Genomic DNA, 22,316 nt, shown 5'->3' on the forward strand with positions numbered 1-22,316 from the left:
AAATCTTCAGAGAAACAAAAGTTAAAACAACTTGTATCCAGAAGAACTGAACTACAAGGAATGTCAAAAAAGACATTCTTGAGTCAGAAATTTAGAGCTATATGTAGAAATACAGAGCCCTACAAATTATAAATATATGGGTAAATTTAAGTTATTTTTATTTTAAAATTTCTGCAAAGGATAATCAACTATGATCATGTGTTTCTGAAATTCTACATATGAGAGGTGTTTGGGTGGCTCAGTTGGTTAAGCAACTGACTAAGTCTCAGGTCATGATCTCACAATTCGTGAGTTTGAGCCTCATGTCAGGCTCTCTGCTCTCAACACAGAACCCGTTTCAGATTCTCTGTCCCCCTTCTCTCTGCCTTTCTGTTCCCTTGCTCTCTCTCAAAAATAAATAAACCTTAAGAATTTTAAAAAGTTCCACATATGAGGGAAACCATACGACATTTTTCTTCTCTGACTGACTTATTTTGCTTAGCATAATACTCTCTAGCTCCATCCATGTTGTTGCACATGGGAAGATCTCATTCCTTTTTATGGCTGAGTAATCCATTGTGTGTATGCATGTGTGTGTGTGTGTGTGTGTGTGTGTGTGTGTGTATGTATACACATATATGTAAACATATATACATATTGTTTATTGTGTATATGTGTGTGTATACGCACACACACACACACCACCTTCTTTATCCATTCATCAGTTGATGAGACATTTGGGCTCTTTCCATAATTTGGCTATTGTTGATAATGCTGCTATAAACAATCATAGGGGGGAAAAGAGAGAGACAAACCAAGAAACAGACTCCTAACTATAGAGAACAAACTGATGGTTGCCAGAGGGGAGGGAGGTGGGGGTGGGTGGGTGAAACAGTCGATGGGGATTAAGGAGTGCACTTGCTGTGATGAGTACTGGGTGATATATGGAAGTGATGAATCACTGAATTCTACTCTTGAAACTAGTATTACCCTGTATGTTAACTAACTGGAGTTTAAATAAAAACGAAGGAAGGAAGGAAGGGAAGAAGGATAAAGATAAAGATAATCAACTGAAGCAAAAATGCTACTACATTTTGAGGTTTATAATGTAGCGTAAACCAGCAGCAGTAAAATATGTACTAGCACGAAGGAGGGGAAGGAGGAAATGGAGGCATACTGACAGAAGTGGTATAATAGCATTTGAAGGTAGACCAGGGTAAGTTAAAAATGTATGTTTTTAATTTTTTTATAGTTTATTTGGAGAGAGAGCAAGCGAGCAGGGTAGGAGTAGAGGGAGAGAGAAAGAATCCTAAGCGGGCTCCATGCTATCAGCGTGGAGTCCGATGTGAGGCTCGATCTCAAGAACTGTGGGATCATGACCTGAGCCAAAATCAGGAGTCAGTGACACTTAACTGACTGAGCCACCCAGGTACCCCTAAAAATGTTCATTTTAAACCCTAGATGCAGCGCACATTCATAGGCACAAACCAAAACCTAAGAAGCACAGAAATGGAGCTAATAAGCCAATAATAGTGATAAAATCTAATAATAAATGATATTTCTTTAATCCCAAAGAAGGCAGAACAGTAGGGGAACAAAGAAAGAAACAATGGGACAAATAGAAAATGCTATCAGGATAGTCCATTCAAGCCTAATCATATCAGCAATCACATTAGATGTGAAGTCTAAATACTTCAAAGCACTGACATTGTCAGAACGGATAAAAAGGGAAGAATTAATTGTTTTGTTCTTTTTATATGTTGTCTGCAGATAAACGGATAAAAAGGGAAGAACTAATAAAAAGGGAAGAACTAATTGTTTTGTTCTTTTATATGTTGTCTACAGAAAGTCTCCATTAAATATGAAGTCACAAATAGGTTAAATATAAAAGGATGGAAGAAGATATACCATACAGACACTAACCGAATGAAAGCCCCAACTGCTATTTTAATATCAGAAAAGTAGATTTCAGAACAAGGCGTGTTACCAAGATTATGATACAGAAAAAGCAATTGAAAAAAATGCAACCCCCATTCATCATCAAAACCCCCAACAAACTAGGAATAGAAATACATTTTCTTAACTTGACTTAGGGAACATTTACAAAAAACGACAGTGAACATTTATACCTAATTGGGGAACAGTTGAGTACTTTTCCACCTGAGACTCTGAACAAGTCAAGAACAAGTTTGTTCTTGTCACTTCTACCCAACCTGTTATTGATGGTCGTAGCTGGTACAGTAAAGCAGGAAAAAAGAATAGAAGGCGTACAGTTGGAAAGGAGGAAGAAAATGCTTTTATTTGTGGATAACTTGTAGTTGTTATGGGCTGAATTGTGCCCCTCAAAATTCATGTGTTGAAGCACTCACTCCTAGCCTCAGAATGTAAATGTGTTTGCAAATAGGGCCTTTAAAGAGTTTAAAGTTTAAAATGAGGCCATTAAGGTAGACCCCCCCAATCTAACCTGACTGGTGTCCTTAGAAGAAGAGGAAATTCAGATGTAGAGAGACCAGGAGCTTGTACACACAAAGAAAACACCACGTGAGGATACAGTGGAAAGGTGCTATCTACAAACCAAGGAGAGAGTCCTCCAAAGAGAACAAATCTGCTGATACCTTAATAGATTGCCAGAACTGTGAGAAATAAATTTCTGTTGTTTAAGCCACCCAGTGTGCGCTTCTTGTTATAATAGACCTAGCAAACCATTACAGTGGTATTCTAGAAAGCCCTGAGTAATATGGGGAAAAATGTTCTTATAACAAATAAGTAAATGTAGCAAGGCCACAAGATACAAGATGGATAACAATCAGCTGTGTTTTTCCATATTAGCTACAAATAATTGTAGAAGTGAAATCAAAATGCAATACCAGTACCATAGCAACAAAAACCATGAAATCATAAAATAAGAATAATTTAGCAAAATATTTTCAATACTTGTGCAATAAAAACTACAAAGCATTGAGGAGAGAAATTAAAGAATCCTTCAATAAGGTATGTCATGCTACTTTCATCTGTAGATTCAATGCAACCCGAATCATGGTTCTTCTCTTCAGTAAAAATTGACGTAGTCCTTCTACAATTTATATAGAAATGTAAAAGACCTAGAATAGCCAAAATTCTTTTTTAAAAAGTAAAAAAAAAAAAAAGTAGGAAAAGACTTGGCATTATCTGATTTCAACTGTTACTACAGAGTTACAGAATTTAGGACAGTGTGGTATTCATGTAAGGACAGTTCATGAAACAAAATGGAGTTCAGATAAAGATCCCCACATACGTAGTCAATTGACTTTGACAAAGGAACCAAGGAAATTCGATGGGAGAAAGGATAATCTTTTAAATAAGTTATGCTGGAACTAATATGCTGGAAAAAAAAATCGGATTTACTCTTACTTTATACCATGAACATTTATATACTTGAAATGGATCATAGGACTTAATAGAAGAAATAAAACTATAAAACTTCCAGAGAAAGACAGGAAAAGCATCTTTGCAGCTTGAGATAAAATTTATTTTTGACATATAAAGCATAAGACATAAAAAAGAAATTATGAATTAGACCTTATCAACATTAAAATCTTTTCTCTGAAAGGTAAAGAAAAGTAAAATTCAAGCCACATATTGGGTGAAAATGCTCATAGTTTCTATATCAGGAAAGGGCTTGTATCTGGGATATATAAAGAACACATATAACTTGATAACATGAATAAAAATGGCTCCATTACAAACAAAATATTTCATACCACTTCACAAGAGAGAATACATACATGGCCAATAGCACATGAAAATGTAACTCAGTGTTATTTCTCTTCAAGAAAAGTTATGAAAACCACAAAGACATACCACTACATCTCTCCTCGGACTGAAACTTTAAAAAAATGACCACATGAAGTGTCGGGGAGAATGTAGAACAACCAGAGGTTTCACACGTTGTTGATGGGAACACAAAACGTTACAACCAATTTGGAAAACAGTTTGGCAGTTTCTTGTAAAGTCTAACATACATTTATCATATGACTTAATAATCCCATTTCAAGAGAAATGAAAACACGTCCACATGAAGACTGGTACGTGAATGTTCATAGCAACCTAAATCATAAGGCTCAAACTTGGAAGAACCCAAATACACATCATCGGGTGGCAAATTGTGATACGTACATACAATGAACGCCACTCAGCAACAAAGAGGAACGGGCTACCACTAATATATGCAACAACATAGATGAATCTTGAAAACGTTATGCTAAGTGACAGAAGCCAGACACAAGAAAGTACATGTGCTGTCATTCCATTTATAAGCGGTTGGAGAACAGATAAAACTAATCTTAGGGGAGTGGAAAATAGGTCACTGGTTGGATGGAACTTGACTACAAAGGCTACAAAGGGACAGGAAGGAGCTTTTTAGGGAGATGGAAATATTCTGTATTTTGATTACAGTACCGATTATACTGATACACACACACACACACACACACACACACACACACATATATATTTATCAAGCCTCATTAAACTATACACTTAAAATGGGCATTTTAGTTTATGGAAATTCTTCAATAGAGTTGATGAAAATAGTTTTAAAAACCTTATTAGAACATAACGGGAGGCGCCTGGGTGGCTCAGTCGGTTAAGTGGCCGACTTCGGCTCAGGTCATGATTTCGCGGTCCGTGAGTTCGAGCCCCGCGTCGGGCTCTGTGCTGACAGCTCAGAGCCTGGAGCCTGTTTCAGATTCTGTGTCTCCCTCTCTCTGCCCCTCCCCTGTGCATGCTCTGTCTCTCTCTGTCTCAAAAATAAATAAAAGTTAAAAAAGAAAAAAGAACATAACGGAACCTTGACATTTCGGCCTCCATGCAAATGAACAAAAGCAACATAAGAGGTGCCATGCTGAGTCATAAGAACACTGATTCTGGGCACCAGACTGAGCACCACTCTCACCAGATGTTTTTCAGGAGGCTGATGAATTTTCACAAATTCAAAATTTAGGCATGACCTGATCCTTCTACCAATTGTGAATGATCTTACTTATTTTTTCTCATATCCTGTAACCTATTGTATAGATTCTTACGGTTTGGTTATAATTTCTAAATTTTCTTTAAAAATTTTAATGTTTATTTTAGAGAGTGAGAGAGAGAGAGAGAGATTGTGAGCAGGGGAGGGGCAGAGGGAGAGAGGGAGACACAAAATCTGAAGCAGGCTTCAGGCTCTGAGCCGCCAGCACAGAGCCTGACGTGGGGCTCGAACCTATGAACCCTGAGTTCATGACCTGAGCCAAAGTTGGACGCACAACTGACTGAGCCACCCAGGTGTCCCCCCTGCCCCACTTTTCTTTTTAAACTTAAAAAAAAATCTTTATTTATTTTTGAGACAGAGACAGAGTGTGAGCGGGGGAGGAATATGGAGAGAGGGTCAGCCTCTGTTTCATTGCAGTTGAGGCTCATCACCAAAAAGAATGTTTTGACAAAATAAGACTTAAAAAAAGAGGCATAAAATTATTTTTTCACAGCATTCTTCATAGGTTGAAACTGTTTCAAGGAAATTTTGGACTTTGCATAAAATCTTAGGTGTGGCTGGGACCAAAAAGGAAGCTCTGTGGGAATATGGTGACAAGGATGACAACAGAGAGCCTTTTCCTCTCATGTGTGTCTGCGGTGGGTTTTGCCCATTTCAGACTGTCCCCACTGGTCAGGTATACTTCTGCATCCCATCAAAGGGATCCTTATTCTGTGTACAAACCTTTGTTGAACTCTTAATATGTATTAAGCATTGCTGAAGAGACAACAATGAATGAGAATATGGGGGCTGTGGAGTCTGACCAGCTTGGTCCTGATCTTGTTTTACCAGCTCTGCAACCATGGGCTAGATATTCATGATATTCACTAAACTTCGGTTTCTTTACCAATAAAATGGAGAGAATAAAAAAAAATACATCTCCAAGGATTAAGCGAGATAGTGCCAGTAAAACATTGAGCATAGTGTTTGGGCTTGGAAGGTTCAGTAGCTGTTAGCAAATATTCTCATCATTAACTGAGGCAGAGAGACCCATAGATGTTAACAGAGCAGGAATGTTCTTTGGGGATGCAAGGTAAAGAATGGTTAGTTCTGACCAGGTTAATGGGGATGGCTTTTCAGAGAAGGGGACACTTGAGCTGCCCTAAAGGATGAGTGGGAGTTTGATAGTTGGAAACTGTACAAGGGCTTTCTGGTTGGATGGGTCAGCAATACAGTCCATACGTGGTCTCCTCCAGAAGGATAGGATCGCTCCAACTTGTAAAAGATAAAAAGCCCCAGCTCACAATGGGAGCGACCATGGTAGGACAATTAAGCTGCAGCCTGTTCGTGGACTTCCTGATGAACCTAAACAGGTTTCTCAGACTGGCGACTCATCAGGAGAACAAATGACATGTACCTATTGCATAAACCCAGTGCTTTAGGTTTATTTTTATCTTGTTTCCGTAACCCCTCTTTGTTCCATTATTAATACCCAATGTACTGGGCAAGACAGACTTAAATGTGATAAACTCCACTGTGGCTTTTTGTACTTCCTATACATTTTTGTGGCCAAGAGAGTGAGTTCCTCTTCACCCCACCTTTCTTTATTCCTTCTGGAAAAGTGGTCTTCACTACAGCACGGAGTAGTGGCCACTTCTGCACTTTGTTCCATAGGAGATACACAGCCGGAATTAGTATTTACTGAGCATTACACTGAGCACTTTATTTTATTTTATTTTTTAATTTTTTAATGTTTATTTATTTTGAGACAGAGAGAGACAGAGCCCAAGTGGGGGAGGGGCAGAGAGCGACGGGGACACAGAATCTGAAACAGGCTCCAGGCTCTGAGCTGTCAGCACAGAACCCGATGCAGGGATTGCAAACTGCAAGATCACGACCTGAGCCGAAGTCGGATGCTTAAGCGACTGAGCCACCCAGGTGCCCCAACACTGGGCACTTTAAAGGTGTTTTCTCATTTAGTCCTCAAAACAATCCTCTGAAGGTGACATTGTTTTCCCATTTTATGGATGAGACTCAGAGTGGTGAAGCCACTGGCCTGTGTCTGCCAGCCTGAATGTGAGGGGCTCTTCTCTTGGTGGCTTTCTCTTGGGCTCGCCCACATCATTAGACAATATGTTCTTGGGACACTCAGATGGGGAAGAGCAGCTCTGTGGGGGAAGGCAGAGCCCTAAAGCGGTTGCTTTCCTCAGATCTCCCTCAAGCTCAGGTGCGTGGCTATCAAACGTTTCATCACAAATGCTGACAAGATTCCCCTTTCTGTCCTTTGAAGTCAAGTAGAGAGAGCTATATTCTCTCCTCTGCCTGCTTTCACATATCTGAGAAAAGTTTAATCATTAACACTCTTATCCTCATTCCTTACCATGGCCCGGTCTCTCATTCAGGCTATGTTTTTTAAGGCAAAACAGTTTCCAATGGTAAGCTTTGCTGTTTGTTTGTTTGTTTGTTTGTTTGTTTATGTATGTATGTATATATTTATGTGTGTGTGTGTGTGTGTGTGTGTGGGAGAGAGAGAGAGAGAGAGAGAGAGAGAGCGGCGTTAGTAGGTTCCACACTCAGAACTCAGCACAGAGCCTGACCCTGGGCTTGATCTTACAACCCTGAGATCATGACCCGAGCCAAAATCAAGAGCAGGACATTCAACCGACTGAGTCACCCAGGATCCCCTAAGCTTTGGTGTTGAAGGATGGCGGGACAAAGAAAATCAAGTGACCATGTGACTATATCCAGGAATCTGATTGGCTCTCAAAGGTCCCTAAAGGTAAACCACTTTTCTTTGTTCTTTTCTTTTCTTTTCTCAGGTACTGAATGTTGATTACTGTCATTGTCACTTTCACTTTATTTTACTTAAAAAAAAAATCTGTTACCAACCTCTTCAAATTCCTATTCTTCTGTGATTTCTGGCATGAATGAAACTTGTTCAGACACTTAAAAATTAATAAATTGAACTCACTTCACTGTGAGCAATTCACCTACAATCCCTGCTCAGCAGTTCCATCCCTACCAAGTTCCCGGATTTATAGAGACCCTTCCTTGACTTTCCTCATGAACCAGAAGAAGATTTCCATTAGTTAAAATGCTTTTTTCCTCATTAAGAAGCCAACAGTGCAATAGCATTTTCCCCATTCTTCCCCTGCCTGTTTGCTTTGACTGGTGGTGGGATTAATTGGGCCATGATCAATCTCCTAAAAGACAGCAAATTGGGAATGGCAGGTGGAAGGAGGAAAGCATGAATATTAATTAGCTAAGATTCCAAACAGAAGCCTTTTAATTATATTAAAACGCACAGGCCTGCAGGCAGTGAGATAGTTCCTGTTGTAAATCTGCCGGCAGGCCATTACCTCCGCAATGTCAATGCCTTTTAATGACTGAATATATACATTTCAAGTGGGGGAGAGAAAAATACTTTCCTGTTTATAAATATTAAAAGGAAAACTATCAAATGAGGGGATATCCGTGACAGCTCCTCTCAGGCTGGAGGTGTTTGGGGAAGGCGGGGAAGGCAGTCTCCCTAGACCGCTCATCCCAGGCTGTGAAACCAAAGCCTGTGGCACATACGGGGACAGATGCAATTAGAAACAGGTGACTGGGAGCCAGGGTGAGCCAGAAGGCCCCACTTCTCTGGAGGTCAGCGAGTGAGGCATGTAAGGAAGTTACATGAACTTTTCAGGTCACTTCAGAACCATTTGCCGCAGGAAACAAGGAAGTCAGGGGCCTTTGGTACTTGTTAACATGAAGAAAGCATTTGAAGACTGAAGGGTGACCCACCCCTGTGGGGGAAGGGGCTATCAACTGAGAAGTGTTAGAATCCCAGGGCCGTAAAGAAATGAAATTTAAGAAAGCAGATGTCAGCAGATCTAGAATTCCCCTGGGAATATCAGTAGAGGAGGTCAGAAGGGACTACAGACACAATGGTAGTGAAAACAGAAGCGTGGAATGAGAAGGCGGGCTGATGACCTCATAGCTAAGCATGGATTACCTCAGAGACTCAGAGGCCTTCAGCAGAGTGTAGTGACCCACTAGCCCTCAGTTTCAGAGAACTAGAAACAGGCCAGAGGAGAGCAGCGGGTCATCCAGAATGCTGGTTAGTAGGGAGGGGAGTCATCTCAGAATGCTGGTTAGTAAGGAGATGCTGCTTATTTACCCGTCTACTCACCCGCCTGCCTCTCCATCTGCCCACCTACCTCCTTACCTGTCTGAAATGTACCATTTCCTTCTAGGAAATACTTGTACATCTTACATAATCTGAGGATTCTCATCTACATGGCTGTAATAATTCAACCCAAATGCAGAACATCTATAAGGTCCATCCTAATTTTTGGTGATGTCAACAGAAAGACTGTAGAGCCTTTGTGGAATTACCCTTGATTTTGGAAAGCTGGAAAGGTGAAAAAAAAAAAAAAAAAAGAAACTCACCAGAAGATGCCCCAAAACATGTGGGCCTTGAAGTTTGGCATTGGCCAACTTTGACAGGAAGCTAAGCAAAAGATAATTTTTTTGAGTGCAATTAAAAAATAACTCTATGCATTTGAAATCCGATCAAGGGTACTTAGGATTTTGAAAAGCTTTAGGTGGGCTTTTCAAAGAAAAAGTCAGAAATTTTTATTATATGTTTATGAGCCTATGTGTGGGGGAGTGTCCATGTAACGGGTTGATGAAGGCAACTCCTCAGTTGGTCTCATCAGGCAGTGGGACAGCATTCCCAAAATGGGACACACATCTCACAGACACCTGCCTTTAGTACAGTAGGAACTCAGGAGAGAATGTAGATGACTTCCTACTGGAAAAGCCATTCAGAGATTAAGTCAAGAAAGAAGTAGAAGGGGTGCCCGTGTGGCTCAGTCGGTTAAGCATGTGACTCTTGATTTTGCCTTGGGTCATGATTCTCATGGATCCTGAGTTCGAGCCCTGCATTGGGCTCTCTCTGCACTGACAGTGAGGAAACTGCTTGGGATGCTCTATCTCCCCCTCTCTCTGCCCCTCCCTTCCTCAAAAAAAAAAAAAAAAAAGAATAGGAAAGAGCTGCTGTTGCAACGATGTAAATGTTCACACACCTCATTCTAGAGAGCAGAGGTCAGGTAGGCTCAAAGTTTCTTTGAGATGCATTCAATTCAGCCGTGTGACTATGAGACGTAATAATATAACTTGTTTGGTAACATTGAGGAGAAGGAAGAGGATGGTGAATGTCACATAGTAGTAATTCGGTTCAGTGTAGACTCGATACTTTCTATGTGGCAGGGGATTGTGATCTAATGGTGCAAAGCCGAAGAAGACACAGTGATTTACAGGCTGCTGTTCTCAAGAGACACACGAACAAGTAACTTCAACACACTGCTGTAAGTGCAATAGTGGGGGTGTGCACAGGGAATGAAGGAGCGCAGAGAACAGTGCCTGCCTCATCTGAGGGGTGGGGAGAGGCTTTTAGATAAGATAGAGTCCGGGTCGGATGGGTGAAGAAGAGGGTGGACGATGGAGGGAGACAGGAAGGGTAAAGGACGTGACCTTCAGACCTAGCAGCGGGAATAGTGGCAGAGAGGTGCACAGTGTGGGGCCCGGAGTGCTTCTCCTATTCTACGTGATTTTTCTCATTGGAGGAGAACCTATTTTGCCGTTCCTGCCTCCAGATGAAAGTCCATGTCCGTGTGAGTTAGAAATTTGCCTTTCTATGGGATGATGATAGGAAGAACTAATCACAGAGCAATCAGCAACCCACCATTCACTGTTCTGAGTTGCTCCTGTGTTTCCACCCGGAAGATTATCTGCTGATAATCTCCAGAAAATGGAAATACCGTGAATGTCCACCACCTGCCTCCATAAGGAATTGCAATTAATCAACATAAACCAAACATGGTAATTTATCACAAACTCCCTGCACTTGCTGATAGTGTCCTTTTGTTTTTAATATTCATAACCAGTCAGTGAAACTAAAAGTCAGTAGTTGGCTGGAAGCTACAACGGAAAGAAACTTTCTTATTGTCCCTTCAGTTGTTATCAAGTATTCTCGACTGTGTTTCTTCTGTAAGGTGAGTGGGGAGCAGAGCAGTTTGAATGGCGAAGCTTGGACCTGGGAAAGACTTAACCTTCTCTCTGGGTTAATTTGCGTAAACATTAACTGTCCTTGGGTCCCGTTCTTAGCAGGTGGCCAAGGTCAAAGTCTTAATTGCCGATAGTGGGGACTGGAGGAAAAGTTACGCCTTTGCAGCATGAGCAGCTTTATCCTTTCTCTAGACAGGGGACAAGGTGGATTTAGAAATGTAATACTTCTCTTCTTCCTCTTCAACTAATTCCATCTCCTATCTTTTTTCTGTTTTTCTTTTTCCCTACGTCTCTTGCTGGTCTTAGGTCTAGACACAGGCTGGTCAGAGACTGTACCATGATGGGGATTTGTTTTTTTGGTGGGGGGTAGGGGGTGGATTTTTCACCCTCTTTAGCTTCCCAGAACTAAAAGAAAACTCTGGAAGTACACCAGTTCGGTTGAGTTCAGGAACTTGACTCATCGGGAGTTTTTCTAAAGTAGCTGAGGTTCAAGCAGCTAAGCCACACTTTCAGAGAGCAGAATTGCTGTGCTGAGTTGGAGTTGGGGAGCTTCCAGTGATTTCCGGCTATCACAACACTTTGAAGATCTTGTCTTCTCTGTGCCAATGCTGGATAAGTAGTAGAGATATTTCATAGTTAACCCCTTATCAAAGATGGCACATGCATATCTTTCTGATTAAGGTGAACTCAGTTTTTTGAGTAAGTCAATGAAATGAAATCTTCAAAAGAACACACAAGTCCTGTGATAAATGGGCTGGTCATAGAAGGGAGTGTGGGTGACTGAAAGGCAAGGGAGTTGGGGGAGAAAGAGACTGCTTGGCAGGGGAAGGATTAATTCAGTAGGCTGGTCCTGTTACCAGACTCTTCCTGGACTTGTTTCTAAGGATTAGGGAGCTGCCAGTAGAAATCGACCAAGTGGTTCTCATACAGACTGTGCAAGAGGTTGGAATTAGAGGGTGCTCTGAGATTTAATATAAGGAAGCACAGAACTGGAGTGTGTGTGTGTGTGTGTGTCAGAGAGAGAGAGAGAGTGTGGGGTGATGTGGTAAGTAAGTGACTACAACTTTCTTCCTTTGCCATCCTGTCCTTCCCAACAAGAGGTGGAGCATATTTTCCCTCCTTTTGGACTTTACCAATAGAATGTGACAGAGATAGTGCTGTGAGGCCAGGCCTTAAAAGATCTATGGCTTTTTCTTTCACCTTTCTTGGAACTTAGCCAAGAAATAACAGCCTTATTCCACTGTGAGGAATCCTGGGAAGCTATGTGGTGAGATCCACTGGGGGGACACAAAGCCCTTAGCCATCGCGAATGAGGCCATTTTGATCATCCAGTCATCCTACTGCCCTACCTGATGCCATGTGAGGCAGAAGAAATGCTTAGTCCATTCACAGGATGATGGGAAATAATAAGTTGTTTTTTTAAGCCAGTAAGTTTTTGGGTGGTTTGTTACACAGAAACAGATCATCAAAACATGTGGAATCCCCACACTTTGGAGCGGTAATTGACCTCACTGGAGTGCCGCTTTGTTGGGGCAGGGGTGGCCAGCAACTGGAGACAACACAACTGGAGACAACACCTGTGGTAATAAGAGGTAGGCCAGCTGCCAGTGGGAAGGAGGAAAAGCAATGGTCACTAGGGATGGCAGGTAGTTCATGTTCTGGCATAGGTGGACAACATACACGTCAGAAACTTCTGGAAAGATTTGGGGAGACCTTGATGCAAGTGAAGGTAAGACCTGGAGATTCCACAATAGTGAGTAGACGACTCAGAGAACCCCAGCCGATGCAGATATGTGTTATTAGTCCATAACCTTGTTGTCAGCTGGGTCCTCTCTTCCTGAGATCTAGATGAGGTTGGATCAAACTTGAGTTCCACATCTAGTGAAAGTACACAAGACTCCCCGGGATCGCTGTGAATTTCTAGGGGAATTATTTTCTTCTCCTTTGTCCCGGCTCTACACCCTTGCTTCCTCCGTTTATGGATCATCTCACTGTCCCTTTTATGCTGTTTCTGTGTCACATAATATCAACCTAAACACAAAATTCAGTTCACAAAATATCAACCTAAATGTGAAATGTAAGCCTTCTCTTCCATGCCACAGTTTCTACTCATAAAAGCAATTTTTGTGATGAGTAGATTCTAATAAGGAGTTTGGGAAGGTAAGAAATTGTAGCAATACAGACTTCACACTGAAACTGAGTTTCTCCCCATTCTTCAAATGTCTTGGGTGTCTGTCCACTGGAGGGCTTCACGACCCTGTCATTCCAAGTACTGGCCGAGCTTCACTCTGGGCTGGAAATGCAAACTCCTTTCACCTTCTCCTTGGAACAGCTATCTGTTTATTATGCTCAGTGTCTCACTCTCTGCCCCAAGCTGCTTATCAGGGTATTTACTGAGCAAAGACGGTTGCCCTCGAAAGAGCAGGTATGATGTCAGTTGTTATAGTGATAGCGTTTCATTCTCCCACTTCATACCCTACTAAAATCACATGGTTTCCCGTAAAGGTGCCCAACGTTGGTCTCTCTACCCTCGCCACCTCCGCAGTATGTGCGCGCGTGTGTTAAGTGAGAGGAAAATCAAACAATAAACCTGGGCCACACTCAGACTTACTGCCAATCCTTTTTTCCCTTCCTCTTGGAGGGTGGGGATAGTGCCCTATTAGGCACCCTGCAGGGTGGTTCTCTCTTTGTAAGTCCTCTGCATTGCCTAGGTGAGGAGGGATGAGTTTCTGAATCTCCTTTCTGGGTTTATCGGTACAGGGTCTCCCCCATTCCACACCAGCCTCCCCTCCCCTGGACTAGGGACAGTCAGGCAGGGCAGCCTTGCAGGCTTTGGCAAACAGGGGCACAGGGGAGGCAGCCTCTTAGGAGCAAATACAGCAACATCCCAGCTTGACGTGAAGAATCCCTTGCCACCATGCCGAATCCACTAGGTAGGGTTTTCCTGACACCCTGGATGTGCACGACTTCAGGGTGTACCCCCTGGTGTGGTGTGTGCTTATGTCTCTGTGGGCAGGGTGGGCTGAATCTCTAGCCTGGCTTTTCAGGACACCTTCTCCAAACCAAATACAAACGATTTTGTGCTTACAGAGCTGTGGAATGGGCTGATGAGCCCGGTCCTCTTTTTGTGAAGTCTAAGCCCATCCAATGTGTAGCTGCTGCTCCGTAGTAACCGGCACCGGCCCCTTCCTGCTTCCCCCACTCCCACCTCACTGTCTCCTCAGAACTTCCAAGCACTCTGTTCTCTGGCCTGGACAAGCCTACTCCTTTGGAGGAACCCTACATTTCCCCTAATTCTTCTCATTCATTAAACTGAATATGGGACCTCCCTGGGAACCTAGAGACTGTCTGATTATCTCTGAATAATCCCTGAAAGTCAGACTGTGACAAGCGTGAGCCTCTATCCACAGTTCGAGCCTGATTCATCCCCAGCCCAACATTCTTTGTCTTGCTGGTCTCCTCTGGAGAGGCCCTGACACTTGGAAGATTGCTGACAAAAATGATCTGTGCTCAGAACTTGGGAGGTTTTTTTTTGTTTTTTTGTTTTTGTTTTTGTTTTTTTTTTTCCTAAGTGACATGTCGGGGATGGTGAGTGGTCTGTTTCATTTAGAAATCCATCCATCCATCCATCCATCCATCCATTCATTCATTTTAATGGCATGACTCTCTAGTAGAGTCCCTAGGATGTCAAATGTGAACGGGCCACAGAATGTTTTGTTAAAAGAGTTTACAGTTCAGCGGGATGAAATAGTCATACCTGTCCAGTTTGGCAGGGTTGATGCCCTTTTGGAAATGGGAACTCTGACTTGGAGCTAGAAGGGTTATTTATGGCACAATCCTTGCAGAATTGCAACCTCTCTTTTGTACATTTGCCAATGGCCCCTCTCTCCCCTCCAGATTCTCTCAAGTTGTGACCTGCAGTGTTCCTTCGGGCCCATTCATGCAATTGTCTGGCAGCCCTTCAGGAAACGGTGATGTTTTAGGGCCCTCATTATGTCAAAGGACTCCCACTAATCTTTAATCGCCTGCTGACTTTTACCCTGTTTTCTCATCCATGGCCATTTCCCTGAAGAATTCTCCAGCTGCTCCAAAACTTACCTTTCAACATACATCATGTTACTCTTCGTGTATTTCTTTCCAGTACTATAATTTGCAGACCTTTTCTCAGTCATTACATGTCAAAACTGTTGATCTGTACACATAAAACAGATGCCAGCGATAAAGGATATGTTGGATAAGTCACACCCACTGCAGGGTGGCATGGTAGTGCCCTTTCTGGTGGCCAGCACTTGCAATATGGTGGCCAAGGGTGCAGCCATCAGGCTGCCACGCTTGCTCTCATGGGTGGCACTCAGGTCCTGGGAAAGTGCTAGATGTCTAGCATACTTTAATGGATTTTCCCCCTGAAAATATTTTGAAGAAAACAGCATTCAAACAGGTCAACACTACAAGGGAAGGGAGATGACGTTAAAACAAATATACAAGGGTAGGGTGTGACCTAAAACAAATAAAACACATAGGAAACTATTATTTTTGGCTCTGGTGATCTGGAAAGGCTTCCTGGAGGAGGTACCCTTTGATACAGCATTATATTATTTGCAATGAATAATGAGACCATTCACCATGGAATAAACAAATTAACTCCAGGGAGGTGAAATGTGATTAAGAGAGAAGTATGGCCCTCCCATATGGAGGTGCGTAGGCTCCTAATAAAATGTTACAAACTTAACAATTTTCCTGGGTACTTTCAGGAAGCAAGCTTGGCTATCACTTTTCTTCTTTGCCTTCTTGAAATACAGGAATGATTTCCCATTCATACGTATATTCTTAGAGCCTAGCACAGTACCTGGCAAATGGCTCAATCATAATTTGTCAGCTCACGGGCTGAATGGGTGAATGATAAATCACTCAGTCTAGTAGAACTCTTCTGCTTTCCGAGCAGCCCTGTGTCTCCATTCAAGCATTTATCTGTCAAATTTAAAGTGTCTATACTTAACATTATGGTGCATTGGCTTGTGTAGTTCAACACTCTGGAAGGTATTATACGTGAGGGTGGTGTTTCGCTTTATTTAACAAATTATATAAAGTAGATAAATAGGTATGTCAAAAAAAGTGTTCAGGATTTCTTTTCATACAGTAGGATAATGGTTCTTAATGAATTTAATGGAACAGTGCCAGTCTGATTACCTCAGAATTGTCCAGGAAACTTAAAGCAGTTCAGATATTCGGGCCCGCCTTCTGTATTTTTGAAAATTTCCTCAGATGGTTCTGATAAATAGCCAGGTTTGAGAACCACTGCCTTAATCTTTCTTTTTTAAGTTTATTTATATATTTATTTATATAAAGTTTATTTATATGTATTTATATATTATATACAAGTAAATTTATATATTATATATATAAAATTATTTATATATTTTTAAAGTTTATTTATATATTTATATATTATTTATTTATATATTATATATTTATATATTATACATATATTTATATATAAAGTTTATATATTATATATATATTTATGTATATATATTTTTAAAGTTTATTTATATATATTTATTTATATATTTAAAGCGAGAGCGAGAATCCCAAGCAGGCTCCATGCTGTCAGCACAGAGCCTGACATGGGGCTCGATCCCACAAACTGTGAGATCATGACCTGAGCCCAAATCCAGAGTCAGACACTTAACCCGCTGACACTTAACCCGTCGGTTGCTTAATTGGGCACCCCTGCTTTAGTCTCTAAAATAAGATTAAAGTTTCAAAACTCCTACCTGTTGGCAGTTTTCCAGAAATAGGTCAGGTGGTAGAGGGCCACTGGGAGTCCGCCCAGGTAGCTCTTGGAAGGGAAGTACGCTCGCTTTGCAGGCGCTCACCTGTTGCTCCTCTGGTCTTCTCCCAGCGCTGTGTTTCTGGTGTGCCCATGGTCTCCTTCTCTGAATGCAAACTGGTGCCCATGTACCTTGGGATTTTGAGACAGCATTCATTTCAGATAAGCTTCCTTATTACTCTCACGAGGAGAGACGGACTGCTCGTGTCTATCCTTTTGAGATGTGGTTCTCTGCTCACAGAGATCATACGACCTAAAGCTGGTGAGGGGAGCTCGAGGTCATGTCTGTGTCATGACCCCTCGCTCCGTCTCCTCCGTGACTGGCCCTGGGGCTCTGTGTGCATTCCATCATCCTCACCACAGTCCTGCAAAGGGAGTGATCTCTGGAGACTTCCATTTTGTGGATGGAGTGTTCCACGAGTTGATCATGTCTGGGACACTGCTGCCATTCGGATCCTGTTGTCCACTCTGGCAAAGATTTCTGGGTGTTCAGTGAACCCCACTGCCTTTTCCTCCTGGACGCTACGTTTCCCAGCATGCCTCGCAGTTAGGTGCGACCATGTGACTGAGTTCTGGCTAATAGAATATGCGGCCACTTCTGAGCTTAGCCCATTAAGAAGCCCCGGTATAATCCTTTGGGCCCTTTTTCTTTTCTGATGTGCAGGCTGAATGCAGCAGATCACAAAAACCCTAGAAGATTCAGAAAAAGCCCTGAATGATTGTATAGATCCTTGTCAGACAGTCCTACTGGAGAAATAAACTTTTACTGAATCACGACACTGAGGTTTTGGGGAGATTTGTTACAGCAGTGAACCTCCCCTGACTAATACAAGCCACTGTGTCTTAGGTCACAGCCTCTGCAACTGTAACCCTAACCTCTAACCCGAGAGCTCCAGGCCAGGGGGCAAAGGGAACAGGTCTTTCAGAGGAACCACCAGAGGGTGATATGACATGGGACAAAAGTACAGGCTTGGAATTGGAAGATGCGGGTTCAAGTTCTCACTTTCTGCCTAACTGTGTAGCCTACACATATTGGCTGTCGTGCCGGAGAGTCCGGGAATTACAAGAGATAACGTGAAAAAGAATGCGGCCATGGAGCCCGTGATCCAAAGACTTCCAGAACACAGCAAGACCGTAGCAGAAATTGAAGGAAGCATCAAAGAAAAGCAGTCTGTAGCTTCAAGAAGCAAGTCTGGACAGCCGGGAGCGGCACGCCGGCTCGACAGAGCGGTGTGGCGAGGGCCTTCCATGCATTATCGCATCTGGCGCCATGCCACTTTGCAGATGAGGTAACTGCGGCTCATCGAGATTGAGTGTGCAGCTGGAAACTGCTTTGAGGGATTTCTTCCTGCTTCCTTCTTGTGTCAGAGTAACGACAGAATGCAAGTCCGGTGAGGAGAGGGCTGTTGTCTGTCACCTCCCCACGGCATGCCAAGCACCTAGCACAAGGCTCAGAGTAGGCAGAGTGCAGACTCAGTGTGTATTTTTTGGCCGAATGCCTGACTGATCTCTCAGAAGAATAAGTGAGTAATTTGTTCCTTTGCTTTTATCCCTACACTTTCCTCCTCTTACCTATGGATAGAATGGTCAGGCCTGTTTGTTCAGACTTCTGGACTCTTGTGCTTCTGGAGTTGTTTGATGCCTGTTTTGTTTCAAAGCCCAAAACAGAAGTTGCCAGGTATTCAGAAGAAATCCCTCACCCTGGCTGGGGCTTTGGTTTAAAGAAGTAGAATCGGCTCTGAGAGACCGATGGGAGGGTAGTATGAGTCCCGTCCTGCTCCCCAGTAGAGCTCTGGGTAGACAAAGCTATCCTATGGGGTGGCATGGGGATGCCATTGGTTTGGACATTGAGTGCCAAGCAGGGTGCCCACTCACCCTATTTCCCTGGTTTTAACACTGAAAGACTTGCTTCCTGGAAACCCCGGCAGTCCCCAGTAAAGCAGTCGGTCACCCTCCACGGCCATGTCTGGGGATCTCTAATGAAAGATGATCGTGATAAGCTTGGCCTGGAGAAAATGGAGCCTACCACCTCCAGATGGACCATGAGGGCTCGCGCATTAAGAACTCGGGTTGCCCGAGACGACCAAAGGACAGAGGCCCTTCCCCATGTTCTCTGGATGCACAAGATTCGTGAACATGCCCATGGAGGGGCAGCTCATCCCCTCACCTTCCCCCACCCCCAAGTACTACAGAGAATACATTTCTTGCCTGCTGGTGAAGATCCAGAGGCACATTTCATCCAACTTGGAAAAAAGAGGACGATGTGATGCTTCTAATGCGTCAGAAGGTGAGCTAATTCATACCAACTGCGAAGGCTTGCCCAAAGGTCCAGAGCTAAGTAATATTAGAATCACTGCTTGAATACACATCTGTCTGGCCCAGATGTTGGTTTTCTTTCCATTGTACAGAACCTTCGGAGGCACAGTGGCACGAAGCACTGAACGAAAAGGAAGACAACAGTTTGTCCATTCAAGGGAACTCTTGGACATGCTCTCATTCACAACTATTTCTTTGTTTCACCTGACTGATTTGATTTAGCCTACAGCCCCTTTCCTTCCTACAGCCCCTTCCCTTTCCTTCCTTCCAGTCTCCTTTCCTTCCTGTCCAGATTTCTCAGTCTGACATTCAAGACTACTAGGTTTAGTCCTAACCTACCTCTTCTGGCTGATAGCCCTTCTTCCGTGTACCCTGGGCTTCAGCCGCTCAGGGCTGCTCCATGCTTTCCCGTCTCTGAGCACCTGTCTGCTGCCGTGCCTGCTTCCTGGGATGCTCTTCTCCCACGCTCCCTTATCTCTAGTATTCATGAAGTCATTCTCCATCTGGCCTTTCTGATCTCCTGCAGTTCAGTGCCCCTTGCATTCAGGCTGCAGTAACTCATTGTGCTTACAACAGGGTTCCCTGAGGGCAAGACACATGCCAAGCATTTTTTTTTATAGCCTCCAAGGTAACCTAGCACAGCAATCTGCACATAGTAGGCACCCTATAAATATTTGTTGAAATCCACTGCAGCGGATTAAAGGCAGGAACGCATCGTTCATTTTTCCCTGGAGTGTGACTTAGAATCGGGACAAAAGCTAATTTGATGCAGTGTGTTTGAGGAAAATCAGGTGGGGATACTGAGCGAGGGGCCAGGAGCCCCTTTCGTTCTAAGAGTGCCCCCAAAAGTCTTAGAAAGAGCCCGATACCACTCTCTCTGACCTGCATGAAGGCAGGTGTCAGAACACAGTGCCTGTGGGTGCACGTCCTCTCGGAGGCTCTCCTTCCAGCCTGCGGTTAACCAGTCAGAGGACGCCCTGGGTCTGACTGCTCAACTCACCCAGGTCTGTGCTTGCAAGTGCGGGGGGTGTCCGTTCCCTGAGGTTGCAAGGCATCTTCTTGTGTCCTGGGGAGAGGGGAGGGTGTGGTGGGGAGAGCAGGGCAGAAGAGCAGCTATCAGCCCGGAAGACTGCTGCGGGAGCCGGCGCTCTGCCTTGCCTCGCCACACACATCTCCTCCAAAAGTGCCCTTGATGTTGCGTCCTCCAACCCAAACAAAAAACCTGGAGAAAAAATGATTTTGTGGCTAGCTCTGTTTTCAATACCGTGGAACATTTGCCGGCGTGGTGATCCATCACCGGACTTTTTTTTTTTTTTTTTTTTTTTTTTTTTTAACCCTGCAAGATAGCCACTTGCCTTTTATGTCAGCATGTTTGCATCAGTGTTGCCACTTCTCTGGAGGCCGAGTTTTCTCTTTTATTTTCCTGATTTTTGCCATCCGTGCCGTGTTTCTTTAGGATTTTTCTTCTCTCCTTCCTCCCTTCTTTAGTGCCAGAAGAAGTAATACCAATGGCCTGGAGAGATTCCAAACCCTTGATGCACAGGAACTGGCTAAAAATCTCAACAACATTACTTCACACACATTCTGGAAATTTCTCTCTTTCATGTTTGCAAGTGGGCATGTCACCCACGCTGCAGAAGAAGGTAAGGCTCACGGTCCAGCCCTTCTCAGAGGCTGGCAAGCAACTGCTTTTAGAACGTAGATGAGCAGCTCCCAGGTCCCTGCCGTTGCCCACAGTCTGGAGACATGATGCCCCCCGTGATTGGCAAAGGGCAGACAGAGGAATCACAGCTCCAGTTAAGAGAAGTCAAACCTTATTCTCCCCTCGGACCTTGAACTGTGTCTCAAGTCAGGAGTATGAAAGCTGTGAAGCTTAACAACCAGCTACATCTATAGCAGGCTGTGGAAGATTCTCCCTTTCCCCTCAGATTGTCCTGTGGTAGAAAGAGGCTGAGACTGAGATACGAAGATGTCCGCCAAGCAGCTTGTGGTCTTGGACAAGTCACTTAAAATCTCTGGATCTTAATTTCTTTATCTGTGAATTGTTAAGAATTGGAAAATGCATGAGTCTGTATTGGGGGTGCGTATTTCGTGGCATTCTTGTGGATGCTGGGGTTGCCCTGGTGTGAGAAACAGGCCCTAAGAACTGGGGTCCAGAATTTTATAGGGGTAAGGAAGCTTCCCGCCCAACCCCCTTTCCTTCTTCTCTCCACTTTCATGCACTTTGGTGCACTTTCAAGCTTCTTGCTTCCAACCGGGATAATCAATTCTATGACCACATGAAAGTCTCCATTAGGCCTAGTATCTTAGGCCCCTTTGGTAGTTCATAAAAGGCAACTAAAGTTTTAGCCCTGTCTACATGAGGCTACCAGGCCAAACTGGAACTGAATGTTCTAATTTGTATTGAATTATTTGCCAAGCAAATATGGAGCTCTTTCTCATGTAAACAGGAGCGTTTGCGACAACATGGCTCCTAGCAGCAGGCAGGCCGCCCGGGTCCAACTTGGATGCCGCCTGCTTCCAGTAGCTCCGCATTACTGTTGATGCAAGTTAGTCCAACTTGACCCTGGGAGATGTTGAAGGTTCACCATCATTGGTTTTCAGTGTATTGTGTCAAAGGCCACGGCTGCCAGATGCGTGTCTTGCTGAGTAAGGACTGAATCTAAAAAAAGGCTGTCTGGGCGTTGGGGTGTTTAGGGTGTTCATAAACATGGTGGGAGGACAGCGGTAAGCCTGGAATTGTGTCTTAGAGCCGATCCGTGTTCATTGAGAACCCATCCCGGGTGCCGGGATGTGGCACGGAGGATGTGCCTGACGGTCATATTTGCCCTTTCCAAGGTTTTCCCACAGAATCTAGATTTTCAACTCCTTTCCTCAAGCACGCTGGTCACTGTTCTCCCTCCGTTAAAGAGACTGAGAAGCTTTCCTTTCCAGCACTTCTGGGATCTCCTTGCCAGGATGTGCTGAGGTCACTACCAACCCACCGGTATCTGATATTGATCAGAGGTTTTAGGCATCAGTGTTTCCCTTTATACCAGTCCCCAGGACTTTCTTTCCAACCGAAGTATGGGTGGGACACAAGTCAGTCATAAGAAAAATCTACAAATACAAAACCTACCCATATAAAAAGGGTAGTCTCTGGCAGTTTAC

General features: G+C 43.5%; 1 pseudogene; it reads right to left on the reverse strand.

Annotated features, from left to right (window-relative positions):
• Positions 1-16,978, reverse strand: part of LOC125925779 (small nuclear ribonucleoprotein Sm D2-like) — a 31,377-nt pseudogene extending 14,399 nt beyond the window's left edge.
• Between the last annotated feature and the right edge of the window lie 5,338 nt (positions 16,979-22,316).

Source organism: Panthera uncia, chromosome F1 (assembly GCF_023721935.1).
Source record: "Panthera uncia isolate 11264 chromosome F1, Puncia_PCG_1.0, whole genome shotgun sequence".
NCBI classification, from domain to species: domain Eukaryota; kingdom Metazoa; phylum Chordata; class Mammalia; order Carnivora; family Felidae; genus Panthera; species Panthera uncia.